Source organism: Castanea sativa, chromosome 9, assembly GCF_040712315.1.
Source record: "Castanea sativa cultivar Marrone di Chiusa Pesio chromosome 9, ASM4071231v1".
Classification (NCBI taxonomy): Eukaryota; Viridiplantae; Streptophyta; class Magnoliopsida; order Fagales; family Fagaceae; genus Castanea; species Castanea sativa.
The window spans coordinates 5,557,809-5,569,606 of NC_134021.1; the positions used below are offsets into that span (position 1 = coordinate 5,557,809).

The window sequence follows — 11,798 nt, forward strand, 5'->3', positions numbered from 1 at the left end:
TCAAACTAACCCATGAAGTTTTGAACTGTTAAAAATTAAACCACATACTTTTGTTAGTTTCAAATTCAAACCTAAATTTGTAAAATGATATCACTTTAAAGTTTAAACTAGTCTTTTTGATCCTATTTAGGATTTTAATCCTAAGTAACATATTCCTTAATTACTAATTACTTGTTTTGCACTCCATATATTTGTACTACCGACAAACATGCTTATATTAAAAGACAATTTTTGTCACACAATTCTACATTTAGAAATTTACAAATTATTTTCTCTAGTGTCTCTTCTTCTCTTTATTTCTTTCCTTTATTTTTACCAACATTATAATTATAACAGAATAATGATTCTAAAAAATATATTAATAATAATATTCAAAATCATCATCATAGATAGTATTAGGCTTGGCCCATCAGGATGGTGACAATGGGCCCTAATATAAAAAGTTTTGTCCACTAGAAGGAAAGTTATGAAGAGTTAATTACGGATTAAAGAAAAGTCCACAATCTGTGGTCGACAATGAACTGTTGTTGCACAGGAAGAGCAAAATTATAGGGATACAATAATTCAGGTCTCAAAAAGCATTCCAAGTCCTCCATGGGCCATGACTCCATTCTTGGTCGACAATGAACTGATGTAAGATTGATGTTGTTTTTGTCGTTGAAGGAGATCAAGAGCCATCAGAAATTCATAGGACAATCCAATAAGACAACCCAATAGGCATGGATTACATGAATGAGTTATGAAATTACTGTATGTTTAGTCATAATTAAACCACTATTTGAGTTTCTTTTATGTCTTTTGGAGGCTATTGGGTACCGCTGAAGAGAGTGAAGTACTTTTTTTTTCTTTTTCCTTTTTTCTTTTTTTGATTTTCACATATATGTTAAGTTAGGGTCAATGCCAGTTTGTGCTCACCTAAAATGTATTGCTATATTAATTAGTATCAGAGCGTGTTATCAAGCTAGATCGAAACACAAATACCCATTGCAGTTTCTAATAAGAAATAGGAATGATTTGTTTGTCTCCCCCACAATATAGCACTTTTTTTTTTCTTCACCTCTACGTTTTTTTTAAAAATCAAATCAAACTTTATTTAAATCTTCCTTTTTTTTAGATCATGCCTTTTATGCTAACAAATCTTCGTTTTTCATAACATGCCTTTTATTATTAAGGAAAATTGTTGGGAAATATGAATAAAAATATTTATGAAGTAATTAAAGGAGCTTAATATAGTGAATGATTATTAAAATGGTGGGAGAAATAAGAATGATTTGTTTGCCTCCCACAATGTAGCACTTTTTTTTTTTTTCACCTATACGTTTTTTTAGAGTAATGCTAGAGATATAAACTTTTTTTTACAAATTTTTTTTTTTCAAATTGTTGATGTAATGAGTAGTTATTAGTAAATGAAAAAGTGATATTAATGGTGAATTTAGATGAAAACCAATAAGAAGTTGGCTACATCGTCATTATGTAAAAATGTTGTAAAATAGTTTGTGGTCGTAGAATTACTCTTTTTTTTAAAGAGTAATGTTTTGTAATGTTGTAAAATAGTTTATAGCTATAGCATTACTTTAAAAAAAAAAAATCAAATCAAACTTTACTTTAATCTTCCCTTTTTTTTAGATCACGACACTGATGATGAATCATTATATTTTGGTAGTGTGTGTTTTGAGCTCTCTCTCTCTCTCTCTCTCTCTCTCTCTCTCTCTCTCTCTCTCTCTCTCTCTCTCTCTCTCTCTCTCTCTCTCTCTCTCTCTCTCTCATATAGCTTTTGTTTGTTTTTTGTTTGACAAAATACTTAGTTATTTTGAAAGTGAGAATTTGAATTTATATCAAAATACAATCTTGCTATGTATTTGAATGTGTCTATTAAATATTTGAGTAATATCAAGTGTAATTTTGTGATAAGTTTTAATTATCATGATAATATTCTTTAAAAGAATGAGAAAATTGAATAATATTTGAAACTTAAAGAATTTAGTTGTAAAAATAAGAATATATATATAACGTCCCATAACATAATTTTTAGAAACATATGGACCACCTCAAAAAACAATAATATCAATTAAACATATCAAAAATATTAAAATGATATATTTGTAAAGATGGATAGATGAAAAATAATTTTGAAATTGTTTAATTTACAGGAAGAACAAATTATCTTCCACAAAATTTAAATAACAATTTATATATTATACCACAATTACAAAATATTTAGTCATTCTCACGTATCGCATGGATCTACGACCAGTAGATATAATAATCAAAATAAGCATTCAATATATAATGCTTGCTAGATCAACTAATCTATTTAATGCTATAGCTTTTTTTTTTTTTTTCTCTTTCTCCTTATTATTTGCAGCTCTCAAAAAGTTGAGGTGGGAGGGTGGAGGACTTGTGGAAGAACCAAAGAAATGGAGTTGGTGTCGTTGGGGCTGGGTAGAGGAAGGAAAGTTCGTAGGAAATTATGTCCGTAAGAGTAGTTACTAGCTATCTGATGAAAAAAAAAGGTGGCTTTTTAACAAAAAATTGGATGTAGATTTGAACCATCAGATTATTAAAAAAATATATGAAAAAAGGGATTTGAATGATCTGTTGGAATTACTCCAATAATCATACTAGCTTACTTCTATTTGATTGAGTGTTCTATTGTTTATTTCTCTTTTTTGTAACTTCATGTGAATGATGTTAGCGTCAGGAAGAGATTTTCTGTTTTACTGGGGTTGGCCTTGTTGGTAAGTTGGTTAAGACTTTTGAAGGGGTAAAACTTTTACCTTCAATTATGCTTTGATATTAAGTTCATTAGAAAGAGGTCTCTTCTGTGCATCCATGGCAGAGAAATATCTCTCTCTCAATGTTTTGAGTGTTGTAATTAATAATGATAGAGAGAAAAATAAGTGATAGAATTATGTCTCTTAATGGTGAAGGATGCGACAAACTTTGTTAGAAACTGGCTGGGAATAAGAATTTTAAAGTGAGTAAATACTATCTCTCCCTTTCCTCTACTCCTAACACTTTATTCCCTTGAAAACCTGTGTGATGTTCAAAAATCCCTCTTAGGGTTGCTTTCTTCTCATGGACTGCCGCATTAGATAAGATTTTGACTCTTGAGAACTCATGGTATAACCGTATAAGGGTGTCGCAGTTGTAGATTGATGCTATATGTGTGAAAAGAGTGGGGAATCAGTAAATCATTTTCTTCTTCATACTATTATTCATTCTGTTTGTTCTTTTTGACTCATTCTTTGTGAATTCTTAGCAATTTTGTGCATTTATCTCTAGGTGGCCCTGAAATTTTTGCCCCTGATCTCGCTCAAACTTTGAAGAAAAAGGATGGTATCATGGTAAGTCTGAGAAAAACGTTACAAGCTGTCATTATCTCTAATATTTCATTGTCCAAAGCCATTCAATTCAATGTTTACATGATGAAGGCTTGCCAAGATATGGACATTAGTATTAACCAAAGTGACAAGAAAACAAAAAGTACACAATATAGTTGATAAACCCTTTATAGGGACTAATGAATACAAAGGTGTTGTAACTGATGGCAACAACATTTGGCAAGGGCATTGGTAGATCAGTTCGCTTCCCTACAGACATTCTAGAGAATATGTTTCCTCTCAAACCGATTAAGGAAGAATCTGCAGTCATCGACCACATCTTGTAAAATTCTATTATTAGTTTTATTATTATTATTATTGGATTCTCATAGGTGACTTTGTTCCTCCGGCTTACACATGCAACAATAGGGAAGTGGGTTCTTCTCAAGGATTTTTTCTGTCTCTCTCTAATTTTTCTAAACCCCATCTCCTATAGGGTCTTTCCCTATTTATATTGATGCAAACAGTGGGCTTTGTAATGATATTGGCCCTACTCTATCATGCATCATATCCTTTTTTTAGAATCATAGTGGAAATATGTGTTTAGCTCACTATTTAGATTGGTCACTTCAACAATTAATGTGTGGACACCTCTTGTCCTCTTCTGATGCTGCCAATGCAGTTACTCCTCATGATTAGTGTTATACCTTGAGGAATGCGCTAGGCTAGGGCGCATTCCCAAATACTACAGTTCTTGGACCACGTATCTCAGGCAAGTTCTCCTCAACAAGCCAACTTAGGTGAAATACTCCTCGTCAAGTGTAGTTGGGTTGAATGAAGTTTCGTGGTATGATTCGTGGCTTGATGGGTTGGGCTTGAGTGGGCATCCTTTCTTTATTGGGCCTTTTTTATTTTTCATTGGGCCTTTGGCTTGACGTGACAACTTATTACCCCCTACAATCATTTTTCTCAATTTTTTTTTTTTAAATTTCACAGCTACCCCATTGAACACACTCTCTCTCCATATGTTCTTTTGCAATTTGGGTTTGATTATTTATATGGGTTTGATGATTTGTATAGATTTGCAAAGCATGTTGTTGGATTCAAGAGAAGACAGAAGAAGGGAAGAGGGAAAATCGGATGAGAGTGGAGAGAGAATCAAGTGACAAAGAAGAGAAAAAAAAATCAAATAGAATGCTACAGTAACCATGTACATCTACATGATTATTGTAGAAACAATAGATATGCACAACGTTATAGATGACTAATGTGGGTAGAGTTAGAGCAATAATGTGTAAAATTGTGCACTTTTTTCTGTTTTACACCGATTGGTGCAAGTGCTCTCACTATCTCACAGACAAGGAATTAGAATTCAACAGCCTTGGAAACAGAGAATTAATTAAGTCAGCATCAAGGGTTTTACTTAGCCAACACTTCTGCAAAATTTCACATTAATGTGCTATTCTGCAAAAGTAGGAAAATATAATATGCACAGGGAATGTACATGAGTTCATACAACGAATGGTCTAATTCTACTTTTGGAAGTGAAGATAATAAATAGCAGGAGACAAATTTGAATTATACTGATCAAATCATGTTGATTTATGTGACTTACAAAGATTGGCGTTGGATATGTCATATTGTAGTTGCATCACTCACAATGTTACACTATGAAGAAAATTTTGGCATCTAAACTATCTGAACCTAACTGCCACTGCCAATGATTTATAGTTCAACCAGCACTCCCCCCATAATAATGTGATGGAGTGAAGCCATAGATTCAACACTCATTGAGTTCGTGTGTAACTTATCAATAAATAGAAAAATCCGAACCTATCTGCCAAGGACAACCCCGCCAATACAATAATAAACTATGGGATAGGTAAAAGGAGACGCATGAGAAAAAATAATAAATCCATAATGAACCAAAGAATGCATAAGCATACAACAAATGATCCTTCCATTTTACTCTCTTTCAGATCTTCTCATTCCAATGATTCTCTCCAGGTCATTCGGTCGACAAGGAATTGCAACGGCTCCCTCATGGGAAAACCCAAATTCTTCCTCCGCCTGTTTTAACAATTTCAAAAACTCTGGATTATGGAGATAACCCAGTTCGACAACAAACCTCTCTGGTTTCCAGCCTTCTGTTGCAACTACCACAAAATAGCCTTGCTTCGCCCCTTTAAACAAATGATCCTTACATTTTGAGAAAACTAAAGATTGATAGCAAGAAATTGCGGGAAATTAAGAATAGAGAATATGAGAGAAAATAAGAGAAAGAGGATTTGAGGTATGAGCAAACTTACCAAACAACTCTTTCAATAAATTTTATAACTTTACAGTCGATTTCGATATATGGAATATGTGCAATTTTGGACCACTCTGTGCCTTTCTCCTTTGAACATCTTTCATTTAGGGGGAGTTTGGTTGGGCTTTTTGAAAAAGTGCATAATGAAAAAGTTGAGTTTTTAAAAAGTGCATAATGAAAAAGTGATTTTTCAAAAAGCTGAGTGTTTGGTAAAAGCTGTTAAAAAGTGTTTTTTAAAAAAGCTGAGTGTTTGGCTAGCATTTATAAAAGTTGCAGTTTAAGAGATAAATTACCAAAAAGGACAATGTATATATAAGGGAGTTTATTTCATACTTAAATCAACTACTTCATATACTTAAATCAATTTTTCTCTTTCTAAATTTTTTTTTCTCATCAATATTAGCTAATAATAACCTACCACTTAAGATTTATTGTGAAAGTATTGTGAAAATATTGTGATAAAAATTGATATTGATTTTAATTTGAACATACTATTAAAAAAAATTTCTATAAAAATTATTTTTTTCTCACCAATATTAGCTAATAATAACTTACCACTTAAAATTTATTGTGAAAATATTGTGATAAAAATTAATACCGATTAAAATTTGAATGAACTATTAAAATTATTTTTTTCCCTTTCTATAAAAATTATTTTTTTCTCACCAATATTAGCTAATAATAACTTGCCACTTAAGATTTATTGTGAAAATATTGTGATAAAAATTAATACCGATTAAAATTTGAATGAACTATTAAAATTATTTTTTTCTCACCAATATTATCTAATAATAACTTAACACTTAAGATTTATTGTGAAAATATTGTGATAAAAATTAATACTGATTAAAATTTGAATGTACTATTAAAATTATTTTTTTCTCTTTCTATAAAAATTATTTTTTTCTCATCAATATTTACTAATAATAATTTACCACTTAAAATTTATTGTAAAAATATTGTGAAAATATTGTAACAGCATTCCCTTCTTTTTCTTTCCTTTTTCTTTGCATCTTTTTTTCTCCTCCACACGTTACTGCATTTCCTACTTTTTCCCTTTTTTCTTTTTTTTTTTTCCCACTCTTTTTTTCTCCTCCACCCACGTATAGCTCCTTTCCTTTATTTCCTTCTTTCCTCACTTTTCCTAGCCACTTCTCCCATTCTCTAGAGCATTCCACAGAGCTCTCCTACTCGAGCTACTTCCTCTTGTTTTTTTTTTTTTTCTTCTTCTTCTTCTTCTTCTGCAAGAACTCATCCGTCCACAGAGGTACTACATCTATTTTTTCATCTTTTTTCTTTATTTCCTTATTTCGTATTTCCTCCTTTATTCTTTTTTTTTTTCACACTCCATAGAAGATGATGATGAAGAAGATGAAGATGATTGAAACATAAGGATTTTGGGATTTTGGGTTTGATTTTGAGTTGATTTTTTTTTGAGTTGATTTTGGGTTTGATTTTGGATTTTGAGTTGATTTTTTTCTTTTTTGTGGATTTTGGGTTTGATTTTTAGTTGGGTTTGGGATGGGTTTTCTAATGGGATTTGAGTTTATTTTAAGTTGTTTTGTGTTGATCAGATTAGAGAAATAAATTAAAAAAAAAAAAAAAAAAACAGAGGAAGAGATAGAGGCGTGAGTGAGCTTGATGAGCGGTGTTGAAGAAGACGAAGAAAGGAGAATTTGGTAATTGCCCAAGATTGTTCAACGGATACATTAGAACGCGCACTGGCTTTTGGCAAAATGGACCTCCAGAGCTCCATAAGGTATTGTGCGTTTTATGCCTTGGTTCAAAACGCAACTTTTTAAAAAGTTGCGTTTTGTGCTGAACCAAACACATATAAAGGACTGGCTTTTTGAAAAAGTGGCGTTTTGGGCTCAAAACGTTGAACCAAACGGGCACTTAATTTGGGGGAACTATTAATGATCAGTTGTTTTAATTTGGTGAGGCGTCGCATGGCTTGCACTGTCGGCATTTCCATCAAGTTCTCGTTGCCATTAAGAAGCAGAGTTTGTAGTGAAGAAAGGTTGCCCAACCACTCAGGCAAAGCTTTCATTCCCTTAAAATCAGATATATGCAGATATATAAGGGCAGTGAAGTGTTGAATTTCGTCCGGAAGAGAGTTGAGTTTGGACCACCCATACAAGTTTAGTTCTTCAAGGGACGCGTGCAAGTGTTGGATGGAACTGAGACTGGGGAAAGCATCCAGCTCCTCACAAAACCCACCTATCTCCAAAGTCTTTAAGCATTCTGATAACCCTCCTGGCAGACGAGTCAACTTTGGACAGCCCAGAATTGTTAAACGGCTAAGAGAGTGCAATTCTCCTAGATCTGGAATTGATATCAAATTAGGACATGACGAAATGTCCAATTCCGAAAGAGATGTACATGATTGTAGCCCAGTCGGTAGAACTCCAACACCGCACGATATTATCAATCTTCGAAGGGACGCCACACCTTGTATACTTGGAAAATGCCTCAAATTAGAACAGCCATCTACTCCAAATGTCTCGAGAGATTGAAGGGTGTGCAGTGTGTCCGGTTATAACTCAATTTCAAACATGAAGATATATAAATGTATCGGAGAGAGATGCAGAAGGCCCCTACATCCTCATGTAGCAAGATGGACTCCAAATCAGCACAATAATGTATAGAAAGTCTCATGAGACTCGCATTATTTTGCAATAGCTGCTTTGGCAAACAAGAAAGTTCTGATACACAATCTATGCTAAGGGACATGAGTGTAGTAAGATTACTACTAATGTTTTTGAATGCAGTGCTTTTGGTGCTGGAAATCGTTAGTTGCTTAAGAGCTGGAAAATGACATGGAGCACTTATGAGCTGGGCACAGTATTCAATAACCAATATTTTAAGGGAAGGAAACACCGTTCCTCTTGTTGTTGTTGTTGGCTCCATCGCATCCTTCCATTCCACTAGCTTGGGCATGCACTTCAAAACAAGTTTTTCCAAAGCCGGGAACACTGCATTACTCGATCCCTCACCGCTATAATTGCCGTAAAAAATTCTGTCCCTATACATGTCACGTTATTCATTCCCTCTATTTCAAGAACCTTGAGATGAGATAAATGCCCAAGTGTTGGAATTTGTTCACACTTGTTACAGTTTTTTAAGAAGATTTCCAACAAATGGTCCCAGAGAAACAAACCACCGCTACTGTTTTTGCCCAATATCCATGAAGGGAACTTCTCACCCTGCAAATTTTTTATCTTTAAGCTTTGCAGACACGGGTGAGGCTGAAGGCCTTCCAAGACATCTTCATCATTAATGGTGCCTTCTCTTTCACTATTCCAATGGAATCCCAACTTGTGTACTCCTTTCTTTCTGATAACTTTGCACTTCTGGCTTCTTCTTTGTCTCTCACATGCTCTAGATTATAGATACTTAACTTTCCTCTAAGTTGGCTTAAGTATCCCATTTCTTCGATTCGACCACCAATGTCTTGACCAATGACAAAAAAAGGCAATGTTTGAAGGCAAGTTAGTTGCCTCATATTGATCGGCAATTGTTTTATGTATTGATGATCAATATCTATATGTCTCAAACTAATTAAATTTTGTAGGTCTTTTGGAAGCTCTTCGAGAAAATAGCAATCCTTGAGTATTAGAGTTTGCAAGTTATAGAGTTTTGTGAGAGACTTGGGTAATTCTTTGACATTGGTCCTTATAATGCGAAGAAGCCTCAATTGTCTTAGCCTACCAATTGACTCAGTCAACTCTAATATACATTTCCCAAATAAAGTTAGAGCACGTACACATTTTAAGTTTAATAACTTGTCGCCAAGATTAACATGAATTGAAAAAAATGTGCACAACCTACTCATGCCTTCTCTAGATAATGAGATTGTTGGTGTTGTTTGGCCAATGGGTATAAGAAATAAATGTCGAATCTGAGACATGTCAATGTCATCCCCCAAATTGCCTTCTAAATGCAAGGTTTCCCATTTTGAAATTGAGAGAGCAAGATCGTGTACACAATCATGCATCTTTTAACTAACAATATCACCATAATCATCCCTTTTTATATCCTGGAATAAGGAATTCGCCAACAAAATATTAAAATACTCGTTACCAATATCCTCCATTACTAAAAATCTTCCTGGAGACAATTGAAGGAACCCTTCAGCCATCCAATGTTGAACTAATTCTTCCTTGTGCATTTTATAATCTTTAGGAAAAATTGCACAATAAGTGAAACAACTTTTTAGAGATGGTGGATAAAGATGGTCAAAGCTTAATTTTAGTATAGGTAAGATTCCATAGTTGTCAAGTGGAGAATTCCAAACTTTACTATTTTGAATTGCCAACCATTCACTTTTCTCCTTCTTACAAGACATTGTCCCTCCTAAAACTTTTGCAACTAATGGAATCCCACCACATTTTTTAGCAATCTTCCTTCCGATAACTTCCAAATCTAGAGTTATTTCATTACAAGATACTTTTTTCATGATTATAGACCAACATTCATCATCTGATAATTTTTCTAAATCACATCGAGGAAGTGTCTCCATAATTTTTGCCACCTTGTCTTTACAGGTTGTTACAATAATAATGTTTCCCATATTTGAATTAATTCCTAACAGACAACTCCTCAAAGTATCCCATTTTATTGGATCTTCATTCCATACATCATCAAGTATGAGAAGATATTTTTTTCCTACCAACTCTTTTTGAAGGCATTCAAGAATCGCAGTCTTATTTTCTAATTTATTTGAGGTATGGGTAATGAGCTCAAGAATCTCTCTCAAGATCCTTTTATCATCAAAATTATCAGAGACATATACCCATATTGTCCTATCAAAATGTCTCTTTACTCGCTCATCATTGTACGCTTGCTTTGCTAAAGTTGTTTTTCCCAGACCTGCCATTCCTACTAGAGGAAAGACAGAGAGTTGTTCTTTGGTTGCCTTAGTTAGCAAGTCAACTATTTTTGAGACAAGATCTCTCCTTCCTACAACTTCTGAATGATCGAGAAAGGAGTCTGTCTCTCGGTTTGGGATAATCTCTGGATTTGCATTTACGAGCGAGTCCATATGAATTTGCTTCATCATTAATCTCTTTTAGCGATTTATGAATAGTCTTAATCTTGTTGGCCATCTTGAGACGGAAAGCAAGGGGGTTTGAGAATGAAAAGAAGAAGCATACCTTTCTCTTCATTTGGTTTCGGATCTCTACCTTTCGCCGGAGAATCTCATAATCTAACTCGCCCAGCACGTAATCAGCATCATAAGCAATATCTTTAAGCCTCCGCAGCCAAAGCGTAACGAACTCATTGCTCACTTGCCTTCTCTCCGCATCAGCCAGCACAGCTTGAATCGTGGTTAATGAGTCACGAAGTTTTGTCAACTCCGCCTGGAAACCCCAAGCAAGGCTGATCTGCTCAGTAGCAACTGAAATCAGCTTGCCTATTATTTCCTCAGCAACAACACTAAGGATAGTCTCAGCCATCTTTGGTTTGGTGCTCTGATAAGCCAGAAATAAGCTGGAAGTATTTGGAAACAATAGAAGGATTGAGATGTACAAAGACTAAAACAGCAACAATGATATACGTAAAGAAGTAGGAGGGAACCCAAATATCAACTTGCACGCAAGAGATAAGGTGCAATTCGTGTCTTTTACGTATATGAGAGCTTATCATATGCCAACATAACCATAATTGTGTATTTCCAAAAGTGCAGTGTTTTTTTTTTTTTTTTAATGAGCTAGGTAATAAGTAATTTTCACCTTTTTAATTTTTACATACAGTTTTTAAAATTTTATATTTTTTTCACAATAAAAAATTTTTAGCAAAAAATTAAATAAATTATTTCTAGACAGACTGCCACTTTTTTTTTTTTTTTTTTCACTTGGCTTTTTCCTTACGCTTTCCTCTGGACTGCAGAATGATTCTTCACTTTTTTTTATTAAATGCTTAAATTTATTGTTTGAATCGGCAACGTTAACAAGTGCTCTTAAAATAATTATTAATAAATCATATCACGAAAATTTTTAATATATTTTTTATGAAAAATATAAAAAGTTGTTAGAAAAATTAATTGTTTTACTATTTTTTTTATAAATTTTTTTTAAAAACGATCCTTAAATCAATATCTTTATGACATTAGTTAACAAATATTTTTTTTTGAATTATTATTGTCACACAATTTTTTTTTT

At 33.4% G+C, this 11,798-nt stretch overlaps 1 pseudogene; it reads right to left on the reverse strand.

Annotated features, from left to right (window-relative positions):
- Positions 1-5,288: 5,288 nt before the first annotated feature.
- LOC142608652 (putative disease resistance protein RGA4) lies at positions 5,289-11,093 on the reverse strand (annotated as a pseudogene).
- Between the last annotated feature and the right edge of the window lie 705 nt (positions 11,094-11,798).